The sequence below is a fragment of the Cricetulus griseus genome, chromosome 4, assembly GCF_003668045.3.
Source record: "Cricetulus griseus strain 17A/GY chromosome 4, alternate assembly CriGri-PICRH-1.0, whole genome shotgun sequence".
NCBI classification, from domain to species: domain Eukaryota; kingdom Metazoa; phylum Chordata; class Mammalia; order Rodentia; family Cricetidae; genus Cricetulus; species Cricetulus griseus.
The window spans coordinates 198,519,699-198,536,361 of NC_048597.1; the positions used below are offsets into that span (position 1 = coordinate 198,519,699).

The 16,663-nt window shown below is 40.7% G+C and overlaps 1 long non-coding RNA gene across 1 annotated transcript; it reads right to left on the minus strand.

The window, feature by feature from the left end:
• Window positions 1-5,496: 5,496 nt before the first annotated feature.
• On the minus strand, window positions 5,497-7,796 carry LOC118238679. Its single transcript, XR_004769581.1, has 3 exons — window positions 7,621-7,796; window positions 6,513-6,569; window positions 5,497-5,627 (listed from the first exon to the last, which is right to left on the minus strand). It is a non-coding gene; the product is annotated as an uncharacterized LOC118238679 (long non-coding RNA).
• Between the last annotated feature and the right edge of the window lie 8,867 nt (window positions 7,797-16,663).

Here is a 16,663-nt window from a genome sequence, read left to right on the forward strand (position 1 = left end):
CCAAATAGGCTCACAATCTTTTTAGATGAATAGCAAAATGTCACTTCTAAAAAGAAACCTCCATTTGGTAATGAACTGAAAATTTCTGTAAATTGTGCACTCACCCAAGGAATTGTCTCTGGCCTCAGCAGTGTTTAACAGTATCAGCTCAGGTCTGGGATCCAATTCTCAATGGCTGGAGGTGGTTTATCTAGCAGTCTATAATCCAGACCTTATGGAAACACATACTGTCTGTTCTAGAGAAGAATAAACCAGGCTGGCCTCTGGAGTGTCCTTCTGTAGTCTCTAAAGACCATAGCCACTTACACCCATGTTGCTTTTACTAATGCTTCCAATAATTGAGCACCTGTAAATAGTAGTCTTCTAAATGGGCCAATCTCCACAAGCAAATCTCCACACAAGGCTTCCTGAGTCACTGCTTAGTTGGGTGTGATAGCTCATACCTTTAATACTAGAGGCTAGGAATTCATCTGCTGAAGCAAGAGGATTTTTAATGTAAGGCCTGCCTAGGATATACAGTAAGACCTTGCAAAATAAAGGGTTATTACTTTTCCTACTGTATTTCACTGTATCTAAATATTTTGCACTGTGCTTCTATCCTCCTCTTGATAATTTAACAAATGACAATGTCAACAATCTTTGATTTTAGCAAATATCAACCTTATAGAATTCTTAATAGATCTCTGACATTTTGTAGAACTTGTTTTGATCATATTCACCTCAACTTCAACTCCTTCCATACTAGTCCTCTTTCCCTACATACTCACCTTTCTGTTCTTAAAAAAATCCATTCCATATATATCATTCTGTTTCAGTTCCAACAGTGTATAGTGGAATTGGAGATCAAGAATTCCTCCATCTCCAGTTGTGTGGTAATATGGATGTGAATCAGTTCAAAACCTGCAACATTTTCTTCCAAAGACTGGATTATCTCTGTGTAGCCTTGGCTTTCCTGGGACTAGTTCTGTAGATCAGGCTAGCCTGGAACTCACAGAGATCCACCTGACTATGCCTCTGAAGTGCTGGGATTAAGGGTGTGCACCTCTACCAGGCAGAACCTGCAATATCTGACAGGGACAGTTGATTGCTTTGCACCTGGATACCTCCTTTTATCCCTTTTCCCCAATGTGTTGTTAGTTGAAGTAAAATTACATCATTTTCTCCCTCTATTCCACACATCCTTTTTCTATGCTGGATCATAAGGTATGTCCAAGTTTTAAGGTGGATCCTCACATATCAAAAGATCAGGATTTGTTGGGTATGTTCACTTCAAATGATTTAATCAAAAACTACTCGCAAGAAAAATCACAGCTTCCTGGGTATTAGTTAATTTCACATATATAGTCAAACTTACAACCAATCATCACAAGGGCTGATCTAGAACTTAATGTGAGTTCATATTCTGTGTTAATTACCCAGGTAAGAAGGTTTAGCCTCAGCACAATCATTTCTTCTACTTACAATCCATATCAGCTGTTAGATATCTATAAAAAATTTGTTAGGACACCTCCCTGATAAAAAGCTAAAAATATTGAAATGGTCATAGCCCCTAGATTTACATTCAAGTGAGTCTGTCTTCCTATTTGGTTTGGATACAATTGATTGAGTACTTATTAGAATATCTTAGATATTCTCATTTAATTGGTTGTGACAAGCTCTCAGAGATAGTCTTGAATTCAACAATACAAAGCTTGGCTTTGCCCCATGTGACCTAAGGTGGTCATACGTTGGAACTGAAAGAGGTAAACTAAACTCAAAGGCTTCACTTCTAATGAATCACACTGGGGAGAAATTGTATAAATGTGGCAAAGCCTTACGTTCCATTCATTTCTTATTATTCATACTAGAGAGAAACTATATAAATGTAAAGCCTTCAAAACAAATCCAGTCCCCTAGCCTCTACTTCTTGTGTTATGAACAAAACTCCCAAGACAGCCTTCCTCTTAGACTTAGTAAGTATCTGGATACTGTCTTTGATAACAAACCACATCCAAGAGACAGAGAAACCACAGAATGCTCCCTCCCAGTACCAACCAATGAGAACAGGCTACCCGTGAGTAATAGACAAAGCCATAGAAACCACTAATGCTCCCATCTGTAGCCAACCAATCAAAAATACTAACAAAACAGTTGCCTTGACTCTGAGAAATTCTCCTAATTGTTCCCCAAATGTCAACCAATCAGGATCTGACCCATACCTACTGATGTAATTCTGTGATATTTTCCTTTAAATTTTGGCAATAGACAAGGGATTTTGCTCCTTCTGGAGGCTGCTGCATCAGCCTGCTAGATGGAGTCCCTGCTGGTAGGATTAAACAATAAAGCCTGTGTTTGCAGTTTGGTGGGTCTGTCTCCTTGGTAGTCTCTGGGGGTCTTTGAGACTTGGGCACAACAGAATGAAATTAGAGGCCCTGAGGAAAAGAAGAATTCAGTCTTATCTATAGGTCATATAGATGGGAGAAAGTATTTGGGATTTGCTATGTAGTCTCAGGATGGAAGAAGTGTGACATTCTTTCCCAGTTTCAAAGTTCTTCCCCAGTTTCAGTATTGGAAATTTCCATGTCCATTCCCACATTCCATGTCCCACTTTCAAAACTCTGGGCAACTATGAGTGTTGATGTGATCACTAACATTCCTTCTCTAGTTGATGGGTTTAGAATCTATTAGGAGACAGACTTCAGGGCATGTCTGTTTAAGGGAACTGAAGATCTTCTGTCAGTGAGGGCAGCACCATGTCATGGGCTGGTGTAGAGCACTGAGTAAAAAGGGGTAAAACTATGACATCAAATGAGCACAAGCATTCCTCTTTCACCGCTCCTAAGTACAGATGCAAAGTGACCTGCTGATATACTCACCCATGACCATGATGGCTTATGTCCTCTGAAACTAGGCAAAACCTACCTCAGTTGCTTTTGTAAGAAGAAGATGAAAAGTAACCAATACAGTTGGTGTAGCTTTAAATTTCTTGTCATGTACTCTTCTGAGATAGCTTATAATTGCATGTGAAAACCGGACAGGAAATAATAGCTAAGTCTTCATTTTGCAGATCAAAGTCAAAGAGGAGATTATGTTTTTTTTTTTAAGATTTTATTTTATTTATTATGTATACAACATTCTGCTTCCATGTATATCTGCACACCGGAAGAGGGCACCAGATCTCATAACGGATGGTTGTGAGCCACCATGTGGTTGCTGGGAATTGAACTCAGGACCTCTGGAAGAGCAGCCAGTGCTCTTAACCTCTGAGCCATCTCTCCAGCCCGGATTATGTTTAATGGACATCCATGCTGCATCTATGGAAATAACAAAGACCACCCCCAGTGAACTGTTTCTTACACCAAGACATACCTTCTGGAGATGATTCACAATCACAAAAAACATACCTGAAATGGGAATGTGGCCAAAGACTAGAAGACACAGCCTTCCTGTATTATACATATAGTCCAGATCAGAGGAGTGACTTTTGATTGTCTAACTGGTTAGTTTGAACTAACAGTTGCAGACTAATTGAATTTACTCTTTACCTAGATGATTTTTGTTCAGGAATATCTAAACTAATTTATATCAATAGAACATAGAACGCCAATGATTTATAGGTTGTTGGACATTTTCCATTTCCAATTTAGCAAATTTGTCCTAATATTTAACTCTCAAATTTGTTTATGACTATCCAAGTACCTGTGTTATTTAACATGGACATGACATATTCCTGGTTATATTGTTAAGAGTAAAAAAATAATTCAGACAATATCTATGATATATTAATTTGATATATACACAAAAGTTCTCTTGCATATTTTGAAAGTTGCACACATTTTTTGTAAGCTTACTGAGATAAGGACTTGGCATGTCATCTGAATTTGCCTGAAAAATCTCTTGCCTCAGCCCCCCAGATTGCAAGGTTTACAGGCATGTGTCACCATGTCTCCCAGGAAATTATATATTATCAACTTTGCGCACCTTGCTGTGCCCAGTGTAAACTGCCTACAGGATGAATCTTAATGGGGGAAATGATGTAAACCAGCATGTGGCATCACCAGAAGGAGATAGTAGGGCCAAATGATGAATAAGAAAATAAAAGGTAGCCCATATTGGTCTGGGCCATATAGCTTAAATCTCCTTATAGGAACTCTCAACTGTGACAGAGTTTAAGTTACATTCAACAAACTGTTTTGATCTTAAGGATTGTGACCATTACCTAAGGTTGGAATTCTTGGATTACAGAGCCTAAACTCTGGAAGGAAATGCATGTAATCTCAATATTGGAGAAGTTTATTTAGGAGGTTTGAGAGTTAGAGGCCAGATTACGCTGAGTTGTGGGCCATCCTGAGCTACATAGTGAGACCCTGTATAAAACAATCAACCAAACAATAAAACCCAACACACACACACACACACACACACACACACACACACACACACACACACACACACACACACACACACAAACTAATACCATGTACAAGCTATTTCTATGGTGTAATCATAGTCTGCGAACATCCATTTCCTGAGGACTTTCCTATGTGAATGGTCCCCTTGGCCTGGGATGCACTTTTCCTAAATGTGGCCTCATCTCCTGTGTGTCTCTGTTCTACTCTCAATGCCTCTAGTAACTCATACATGAAGAAGCCCCTGGCAAGACAGAGTTGTGGTTTCTGACCTGGATGGCACCACAGGCCTTTGGGACCTTGCTACCTCAAAGTGCAGAGAGTTCTTGGACAATTATTCTCTCTCCAGCAAGTTTCCTCACCCCTGTAAAAGTTGTTACTGAATGTGGACTGGTCAGGTTTCTTATCTCTCAGCCTCACCTTTCCACCCCTTTCTCTTAATGCCACTCATATATGCTTTGCCACAAGTAACCCTGCTCCCCAACATAACAGTTTGTAGGGTACCTGACCTGACCTATGAATTGCCTTCCATCCTGATGCATCCAGTCCTGCCTAGGTCTATGTTAAGCTGACACAATTTAAAGTCATCTGGGAGAAGGTAGTCTCATTTGAGAATTTGCCCCTACAAGACTATAGTGCAGGCAAGCTTGTAGGACATTTTCTGAATTAGTGATTGATGGAGGAGAGCCCACACCATTATGTGTGGTGCCATCCCCAGGCTGGCGATACTGGGTTCTATTAGAAAGTTGGCTATACAAGCCATGAGGAGCAAGCCGGTAAACAGCACTCCTCCATGCCCTCTTCAACAGTATTGCCCCCAGGTTCCTGCACTGAAGGTCACAGACAGACTAAGTGGAGGGTGGGTGAATGCTGCCACCAAGATGCTGGATTCATTAAATAAATGGAGCAGTCTGACATATCCTCTCCTATAGCAAGGTCTCTACTCCCAATATCCCCTGACAACTGAACAAGCCTTTGATATAGCAATTCCTTACTGTGGTGAAGCTCTGCTATCAAGTGAACTGGAGGCTCAGACTGTTCGGCTCTGTCTCTGTTTCTCTGTTCCCCTGCCCCTTTACTTTCATGAAGCCTCTGGGTATGCAGTACTCACTGGGGCAACATTGAAGACTGTTTTTCAAAAGTAGCGCTTTCTCCTCTTCTTCCTCCTCTTCTTCTTCCTTATGCTTTTATTATCTTCATCTGAAGATTTAGGTGGGGATATGTACAATACATTGACTACTAGGGATAGAGTAGGAATAGGTCAGAATAGGGAAGAAGATGTAGCACAAAGCTACAGTATGTTGTTGGGTATTTCTTTCAGGGATCAAGTTGACCATCCTAGGTAAGTGACTGCTACCACACGTAGCACCCTTCATGCTATCAACATTGTTTGGGACAATTTTCTATGGGCTGTTTTGGTGTTTGTAACTTGTGGATGCCCCCATTGGGTCTCATTTCACACCACAAACAAAGCTTTGTTTGCTAACTGTGTTGTGCTTAGCATTCCTGTTCACACTGTTCAGCTCCCATGTTTTCCTCAGCTAGGCAAGAGCAACCCTTCACCTCTTCTCCACAAGAAAATGTGTGAATCAGATGACCTATTAAGACTCAACTGCATCTTCCTGGGCAATGTGCCATTGCATACAGTTCCAATTTGGATTTTGGTTGTCTCATGAACTTTGTAAAGGACTAAGCTGAGTCCACATTTCAAGCGAAGGGGTAGACAACTGAATACATTTAGGCGCCAAACAGGAATGAATCCAGGAAATCATGTTCAGGTTTGGTCACAGCATGTGGGCAATGCAACCCAGTATGCAGAATCATGAACAAAGTAGTAGGGGCACAGGTTTACGAATTACTAGGCATAAAGTACAGAGACCATTCCACCCAGGAAATAGGGAAGAGGGTGGGGAAGGCTCTGGGTAAAGGATAGAACACTGGGCAAATAGTGTGGCTATTTAAGTGGGCTCCTTCATTTCTATAGACATATTGGCCTAACAATCAGTCTAGTGTGAGGAGCACAGGCTGGAAATGAGTTCACATACATCCTTCCCTTTGTCCCCATCCTAACTGACACGTTGCCCACATGACAGAGTACACCCAGAATGCAATGCAGTTACCTACCAGGATTTATAGTACTTGATATCTTTCTCAGCTCCCAGTGCTGCACTTCAAAAGCATCTGGAAGAAAGTAATCAGAGTGGCTCATTTACTTCTGTTCATAGAAGATACAGCCACATTAGCTCACACTAGATAAGCCTAACCTTTCCACTGGTTCCTTGTTGATTACAGAAGGTGCTGCATCTACCCATAGAGTTCACTTTATAGAAAGACTGAATAGACACATAGATTTATAGCTAGAAGTCTCACAGGACCAGCCAGAAGAGGGTTTGCTTCTTCTGCATTATTGGGTCCACACTACTAGTCCTTTGTACTCAGGTTTATGACATTGACTATAGAGAGATGTCTACACTGACAGTTACTTTAGTCACAAGTCACCAATCACAAGTGAGCTTCAGATGTACACCCTTTTCCAGGATACATCACAATACACACAGTTTCCAAGGAGAACTACTAACTACAACCAAAGGCTAGGAGCTTTGGCAGTGACAGAGGCAGGAAGGACAAGTGTTCTGGCCATATTTTTATTATTTTTTTCATTTTTAAAAGATTTTATTTATTTATTTTGTATACAACATTCTGCTTCCATATATATCTGCACACCAGAAGAGGGCACCAGATCTTATAAGGGAGGGTTGTGAGCTACCATGTGGTTGCTGGGAATTAAAGGCGTGCGCCACCAACACATGGCCCATATTTTTATTTTTAAGTTTATTTAATCTGTATTGCTTGCATATGAATGCCTATATATCACATGCATGCAGTGCCAGCCAAGACAAGAAGAGGACACCACATACCCTGCAACTGAGTTATACATGATTGTGAACAACCATATGGGTGCTGGGACTCAGATATGGTCCTCTGTTATTGCAGTCAGTGCTCTTAATCAAAGAGACATTGCTCCAACTCCCCCAGCTCATTTTAATTGACAGTGGGGTTTGGTGTGCTTTGCTTCTACCCCCTCTTTACCATTATGCATGGAAGGAGAAACATATAAATCTCCATCTCGCCAATACCTTTCCTACTGCCTCAGCCTGCTAAGCAGAAGGTACAACCCGATTGTTTCCTGGGTCTTCTCCTATAGATTCCAACTGGACATGCTGTTACTTACCGGGAAAAGTCTCTGTACTATCAATGTTCTGCTGCTTTTCAACATCTGTGTCTCCCACCTCGGCTATATCTGCAATTACATCAGAACAGAGTATACCAGGCGAAGCCACACCAGCTCACACAAAATTAACCCCAGTTCTTCTTGGGATTTTCCATGGAGTCTCTATTACAGACTCATTTTCTCTCATTTAACCTTTACCCCTTCTTCCCAATAAGAATCCTGAGTCAGGCTTCTTAGGAATTAAACACTAAGAATTTCCTGAACAAAGGAGGGTCTCAGGTACTTACAACTTCCTATTAGTGTAGAAGCCGTCTGCAATAATAAAAAAGAAAGCATTTTCAGGATCGGGCTATTCTGTATACTTTACAATGGTCTCGCTTTTGCTGAGTGACTGGGGAACAATGGGCATATAGCCCTACTGGTGATGGGAATGACACTGGTAGAGATGAAAGAGCTTTTCCTGCCTTGCACTTTCCAAGTCCTTTAACACTGCAAGCACACAGTCCTTAAGAGAGTAGGGAAAGACATTTCTGAGGAAACTGCTTCTGTGATTCAATTTTAATGGATGTGGTGATGCCAGTAACACCAGAAAATCCCCGAACTCCACAAAAGAAACTCTCTTTCAAAGAATAATAGACATGGAACCCAAATAGAGCTGTATTTCTATAGAAGACATACAGAGGCATTCTTACGGTTTGTCTAGACTCTCGAACATGTACACCCTTTGGGAAATCTAGGAGAAAACAGAGTAACTGTAAGGATGTTGGCTACTAATGATCATAAAACACTCAAGGAACAGTCTCAATGTGCACAGAGTGTATGGAGACAGATGGGGCTGCTGCTGGGCCATCCTCTAGTGTAGGAAGATGTTCCAGAAAAGAAAAAAATGAACAATATGAGACTTAAGATCCTTGTTCCTTCATTAGAGCCACTTTAAACAATATAAAATAAATTTAACTGATCCACACTTTGTGGCATATACATATAATACCAGCACTGAGGAGTTCAAGATCAGCTTCAAACATATAGTGAGATAGAGGCCAGTCTGGGATAAATGTGTCTCTGTTTCAGAAAAAAAAAACATGAAAGCAGCATAATTTCTAACTGTATTCTATTTTTTGTTTGTTTTGGTTTTTTCAGACAGGGTTTCTCTATAGCGTTGGAGGCTGTCCTGGAACTCACTCTGTAGACCAGGCTGGCCTCGAACTCACAGAGATCCACCTGCTTCTACCTGCTGAGTGCTGGGATTAAAGGCATCTACAATTAGAGCCGGGTGGCTCTAACTGTACTCTAAATGTGTATCCTTATACTCACAGATACCATCAAACAAAAACAATTTCTCTTTGCAACAGAATGAGATCATAACAGAAAACTACAACCAATAAAAATGCAGAGAACAAGTGATTGTGGGGTGCCCAGCCTGAATTGATCCATCAATAACAGTAGTCCTGCAACCAAAAAACTTTGGAGAGTGGAAGAAAATCCTCTTCCACAGGAAACTGCCCAACTGGTATTCCAACAACAATTGTTCAGCTCTGAAATCTCCTAATACAAATAATGCTATATGGAATGAGTGGATTGTATCTATACATTTAAATACACACACACACACACACACACACACACAGACACACAACTACAATCTGTAAGTAGAGAAAAGGAAGGAGAAAGGGGTGGGGCATGGGAATAGTCAGAGGGAGGAAAGAGGAAAACAAGATAATTTCAAAAAATAAAATGTTAATTTAAAGCTCAGTATGTATAATTGTTAACACCTGCTGCATGTTACCAACAAGTGTTTCTCAGAACTGCACAGGCTGCTCAACTAAGTCTTTCTTTGGTTATTGAAAAGCTAGACTGGGAAATCTTATTGTTCACAGTGCTATTAGAAAGTGTATTATAAAGCTTCAGTAATTTTTAATGTTTTGGGCCAGCTTCTAATACATGAGTCCAAAATCTACGGAAGTAAGTCACCTTGTCTTTCACGATTGCTTTTAACTCTAAAGGTCTGTGTGGAATGACCAGATACATCAGGGTATCTTTGGACTTTTCATGAGTGACTTCAAGCATCTGTGGAAACGGCTGAGTTTATGTATATAGTTAACAGGGCATGGCGGCAACTTGCCATGGATGGGCAGCATTTCTGGACTGTAACTATAAGTCTTTCCGCCAGCCACCCGTGTCCTGCCCACTGCCATGTTAAATCCCAAGTAACACACAGAGACTTACATTAGGTACAATGCTGCTGGCCAATGACTAGGATTTCTTATTTGTTATCTCTGTCTTAAATATCAACCATAATTATTAATCTATTTATTTTATAAACTTGTCTTAGCGGATGCTGGTGGCAAGTATCCTGTCTTCCCAGGCTCACTTGATGATTCCTGTTCTCTACTACATTTCTCAGAATCCTCCTCGACTCCTAGTCCTGCCTAACTTGCTCCTCTATTGGCCAACGGTACTTTATTCAACAATCAATAACTTAAACACACACAGAAGGACTGTGTTCTGGTAAAGATCATATTTTTATTTTTAAAATAAATAAAATAAATTTAAAAATAAAGACAGGTCACTTGGGAAAAGAGTATTTCCTTGTGTTCCCACAGAAAATGGATGCTACAAAGACGTTATGCTTGTCTCTGTTCCTTTGATTCTAAAATCCCTTTTTAAGCTTTTGTGAAGTTTAATGTGGAAGTTCATAAATCCATGTCCTGACACCATTATGCAATGATAAGTCTTTCTGCCAGTTGTCGGAGCCCCTCGACACATGGTTGCCCATAACAACACACAGAGACTTATATTAGGTACAATGCCGCTGGCCAATGACTAGGATTGCTTATATGCTAACTCAGTCTTTTTTTTTAATTTAAATTCTTGAATTACTACTCATATTTACATATCCATCCCCCCATTCCCTTGCCCTCCCATCTTCCAATGTTCCCCACTCAACCGCCCCTAACACCCTCTCCAACTCCTCCCCAGGGATAGTGAGGCCCTCCACCAAGGAATTTCAAAGTCTGTCACATTGTTTAGGGGAGGGCCTAGGCCCTCCTTGCTGTATCTGGGCTGCAATAGTATCCCTCCATTGGGAATGGACTTGCAAATCCATTTTTGCTCTAGGGATAAACACTGGCTCCACTTTTAGAGGTCCCATAGACTGCCTTGGGCTCCTAGCTGGTACCCACATTCAGAGGGCTTGGTTTGGTCCAATGCTGTTTCCCCAGCTTTATGACTAGGGTCTCCATTCTATCAGTAGGTCAGGTCAATTGTTTCTGCAGGTTTCTCTAGCCCTGTCTTGGCTCCTTTGCTCATCCCTCCTCCTTCTCCACAAGTGAATTCCAATGCTTATTCAGTCTTAATTATCAACCATAACTACTAATCTTCATATTTTATAAGAATTATGGAGGATGCCAGCAGAATGCATCCTGTCTTCCTGGGATCACATGGAGGCTCCACAAAGAGGAGGAGGTAGAAAGGGTCTTCTGCTTGTCCCTGCTTATGGTCTGAGTCTGCCTGCTATGTCACTTCCTGCCTGGGTCACAATACTTCCTTACTACAATTCCCAGAATCCTCCTCAACTCCTAGTCCCACCTATCTTTCTGCCTCATTGGCTGAACAGTGCTTTATTTATCAACCAATAAGACAAACATATACAGAGAAGGATGTTCCCCATCACCGAACCACATGATAAACTCTCAGTCCTGCTGATAATGCTTCTCAGATTTTCTTAAGTGAATTTAAGGCTCAGCCATGGAAGCAAGAACATTGGGTTGCCCAGATACATTCATGTTTTAAATTTCTGAGAATGATTTTTAATCAGGGTTTCTTCATTTTTGTTCTGAAGCAGGGGTTATAACAATCTCCAGGCACAAATGTTATGAAGACCAGAAGAGCTAATAAAGTTCATTTTAGGTGTGTATGTACTATGCCCCCCATAAACCATCACCTCATTCAGAATCACAAGACATTGAAGCATACAAAATTCTAGCATTCATTTTGCACACAGCCTCACAGAAGCCTGTGCAGAAACTTAGCTGTAAATGGGTATCTGTAACACCTTTAAAAAATCATGTTGACTATTTTGTTCCTTCCAGAAACAACATGTTGGGTGGCCTTTCAAAGAGAAGACAGTAAGGGACACTATACCTATCTTAGTATTTACATTTTTTCCCACCAAGGAGTGAAACAATACTTACAGGCTTTGTATTCTTCCCAGGCTCCCTGAAATTATAGAAACAAAAACATTATAAGGGCAACATCATGTGACATGGAGGCACATGTCTGTATCTTCCTTCCTCAGTATTGAGATGCATAGTGATCACTGCCAACATTAATGGCTGGCAAAACAAAGATAAGACACATCTGTAACAAACCCATGATCATTTCATTTCATGAATAATGTATCTCTAACCCCAATTCATCACCAACCACAAAATAGTTAATCCAAGGAAGAAGCATTGTTTCCCAGAGGGACAGGTGATAGCATCTATTCTGTTCCCTGACTGTGCCATTCACAAATGCTCTTTCCCACAAGGTGTCCATTGGCAAGGGACTGTTTTACTATTCCAGAAATCAGAGCATAGGGTGTATAACTCACACTGTCATAATTCAATAACCAAATTCCTATGAAATAAAATTCAGACAGCAACACTTCCATTTTAGTAATAGAAAGGCCACCTTACCTCATCATGAGGTTCGAAATCTTCCTGTCTACAAAAAATCTCTTTAATAGCAGGGGCAGTTTGTTTACCTAGGAAGACATAATGATTGTTAATCTCTGGTGCTGTGTGTCATGCTTCCTTAGTGAACACTGCTTACCTTAAATAGCAGGCTTATATAAATGGCTTCTGGGCTAATTCCTTGTATGGGGTAAATCCAATTCTACATTTTTGTATGAATATATACATATATATTTAATCTTATAGTTTTCCATTTAGCCTTTTCAAACATCCTTAGTGCTGTCCCTCCTTTGTTCTACTCTCTCAACCCTTTCCCTACTCAGACATGCAGGGAGTTTAGTTTAAAAGTGAATTAATGAACGATACTCACATTTATATGGAAAAAACCCAGGGTAGTCAAAACAATTGTGTACAATAAAGAAACTTCTGGAGTCATCACCATCCCTGACTTTAAGCTCTACTATAGACTATAGTAATGAAAACAGCTTGGTATTTGCACAAAAATAGACAGGCAGACCAATGGAATAGAATTGAAGACCATGATAATAATCCATACACCTATGAACACCTGATTTTTTGAAAAAGAGGCTAAAATGAAAAAAAGAAAGCATCTTCAACAAATGGTGCTGGCATAACTGGATGCTGACATGTAGAAGATTGCAGATAGATCCATATCTATCTCCATGCACAAAACTTAAGTACAAATGGATCAAAGACTTCAAAATAAATCCAGCCACACTGAACCTCTTAGAAGAGAAAGTGAGAGGTACCTTTGAATGAATTCATACAGGAGACTGCTTCCTGAACGTAACACCAGGAGCACAGTCACTGAGAGCAACAATTAATAAATGGGACCTCCTGAAACTGAGAAGCTTCTGTAAGGCAAGGGACATAGTCAAGAAGACAAAATGGCAGCCCACAGAACGGGAAAAAATATTCACCAACTCCACATCTGACAGAAGGCAGATTTCCAAAATATATGAAGAACTCAGGAAGCTAGTCACCCAAACACCAAGTAATCCAATTAAAAGGTGGGGTACAGAACTAAACAGAGAATTCTCAATAGAGGAATCTAAAATGGCTGAAAGACAATTCAGGGCTCAAAATCCTTAGTCATCAGGGGAATGCAAATCAAAACTGTATCATCTTACACATGTCAGAATGGCTAAAATCAAAAACACCAATGACAGTTTATGCTAGAGAGGGTGTGCAGAAAGGGGAACACTTCTCCATTGCTGGTGGGAGTGCCAACTTGTATAGCCACTTTGGAAATCAGTATGGTGGTTTCTCAGGAAAATGGAACCAGTCTATCTCAAGATCCAGCAATTCTACTCTTAGGCATATACCCAAAGGATGCACATTCACACAACAAGGATGTCTGTTCAACTATGTTCATAGCAACATTATTGTAATAGCCAGAACCTGGAAGCAACCTAGATGACACTCAACTGAAGAATAGATAGAGAAGCTGTGGTACATTTAAATAATGGAGTACTACTCAGTGGCAAAAAAACAATGGAATCTTGAAATTTATAGGTAAATGGATGGAACTAGAAGAAACCATCATAAGTGAGTTAATTCAGTCACAGAAAGACAACATGGTATGTACTCACTCATATATGGATTCTAGACTTAGTGAAAAGGATTACCAGGCCACAATCCATAACTCCAGAAAAGCTAGGAAACAAGGAGAACAATAAGAAGGAAATACACTGAACCCCAGTCTTCATACCACCATATTTCCTGCCATATTTTTTCTTTTTTAATTATTGCTGCCTTTAAAGCTACAGCTATCCTATTCAGCAACTGCCACTCTGCCGATACCAGCAGCATCTAGGCCGAAAGAGCTGAAGCCTGAGGGAATTTCCTCAGGCACCAACTCTTTCAAAGCTACTAAGAAAACTTATTTAAATCCCAGCCATGATAAAGAACACAAGATTCAAAGTTTGAGGTAGAATCCTGCTTTCCAGAGACACTGAACAGCAAGCAGTTCACCTCTTCAAGTCTCCCAAGAAGTCCTTGTGCTCTTTTCACTCCTCATTATAAACCCTTCTCCACCTGACTCCTCCCTACAACTTCCTGTCAGCTAGCTGCTGACCTAGTCTCCTGACTGCAGGTGAATTTTATTTAACTAAACACATATTTGCATCATTAAACAAATGTTCCAGAGCATAAACAAAGTAACACATCATAAATTAATCTACAACATTGCCATGATGATAATGGACTAAACCTCTAAACTGTAAGCCAGGTCCAGTTTTCCAATGTAAGAGTTTCCATGGTGATGCTATCTCTTCACAGCAAGAGACACCCTGACTAAGACAGAAGACAAAGGCCTAGTGAAGAGGTCGGACAATGGAAGAAACACATATTCTTACCCTCGAAGAAGTGTGTAATATGATCACTCCTAGGACCCTTGCCATTTGGATCAGATCAGGAAGGCTGTTATTTAACATGAGTTTCGCCCTCAATTGTGAGAAATGGATGTTTGCCATGGATCAACTTTGAAAAACATTAGCTCTAATTCTTTTACATCACCCATCTGTGAGGGAACATATTAGAGAGGGTGGCTCACCCATTCTTGTCTATACCAAGCAAAACCACACCAATTCATGTAAGATGAGCCTCAGTTTCCCACTGGTTCATGCTATTGAATGAGAGTCCTAGGTGACATTGAATGCATTTTAAATTCTGTGGTTGGGGGCTAGAGAAGTGGCTCAGTAGTTATGAACACTTGTTGCTCCTGCAGAGGACTGTGGTTTGATTCCCAGCACAGATATGGCTGCTCACAACTGCCTGAAAATCTCGCCCAGTAGAATTGGCATCGTCTTCTGCAGGCACGAGGCATGCATGTGATATACACACATACACGTGGGCAAAGCACTCATGAACATGAAGTGAAACAAGTAACTCTTAAATTCTGTGGCTGATTTACACTAAAGATATGTATATATGACACATAGATAGGTGAATATTATCCATGCATAAAAAAGTGAACATTCTCATGGATATCTATGTGAAACAAAATAATTTTAACCACTATACATAACTGGAGAGAATTACAGATTTCCCACAGTACCTTCTTCTGTTTTCACTTCAGTTTTCTTTGCAGAAGGATGTACAGAGACTGGAGGCTCCTCCACGACCTGAGGGGTGAGGGTTTTCTTCCAAAAAATTCTCCTTAAGATGTCAAGAACTGGGAATGCATTTATAATGGAGTCATGTCAGCCACATGGCAGAAAAACAGAGGAAACTAACAGTTGTTGTGTATTTGTACATTTGATATGGTTGCTTGTTTCCAGGCATAGTCATCAGAGTGAGTTCAAGAGGATCACTGAACACAGTGTACAATCAGTGAAGCATTGCATGAACATGACAGGTAAAGGCAAAATTTATGTGACAATGCAGAAGGAAAAGCAACCTGACTGAACATATTGTGTGAGTCTGGTACCTTCTGAGAGCAACGTGGACACAGTGACACCCCCACAAGAGCTTCATTCACCAGGTGCTCACTAGGACACTAAGAATTTCCTAAGTACTATCCATGAGAATCACTAGGCTAAAACAGATCTTTGTAATGTATACTGTAGGAGAAAGCACAGGCATTACAGAGTGTCCTGTGAGGCCTGTGAGACTCCAGATGACCCCGACTACACAGGAGTATCTGAATCCAGGCAAATGGTGTGCTTACTCCAGAAGGCTGGAGAATGGTTGCTTACTCTTCATTCCTCGACTACCCCTTATGTAAGACATCTCATGGACAATGTGTGGTAGCCTAACGGGAGTTAGAAAGTTAAGAAGCTATGAAAACTTGGGACGTTTCACATAAGGGAACTAAAACAGCTACATTCATGTGTTAGGGACCATTTCCCCTGACAGAGACAACGGAAGGGAGACATGCTCTACTTTGTAACCCTGGTTCAAAGTGTGAGTTTCCTCCAAAAGAAGCTGTGGGACTCCTGGAGTAGTAAATAGAGCCTTCCTCTATCACCCTCAACTTGTCACCTGCCTCTTAGCCACTGAGTCTGAACTTCAGGGAACAAAATTGGGAGGGGACCAATACTTGCAGATGTCCCATGATGACCCAGACTCAAGTCAATCTAAACCAAGTTGTCATGTGAAGCTTGGGAAAAAGGAAGCTCTTTTAATCTGGTCAAACCTGGTAAGCTCCCAACAGGAAGAGACTGGAAAAGCAGCTTGGTGTCATAGTGGGTGACAAATGTCCTCTGAAACTGTGTGGACAGCCTGAACTGCATCTAGCTAAGAGAATGGTAGTGTACACTGTCTGTTCCCCCCAACCCATATATGTGTGTGTGTGTGTGTGTGTGTGTGTGTGTGTGTGTGTGTGTGTGATGCTGTTCTTAAGA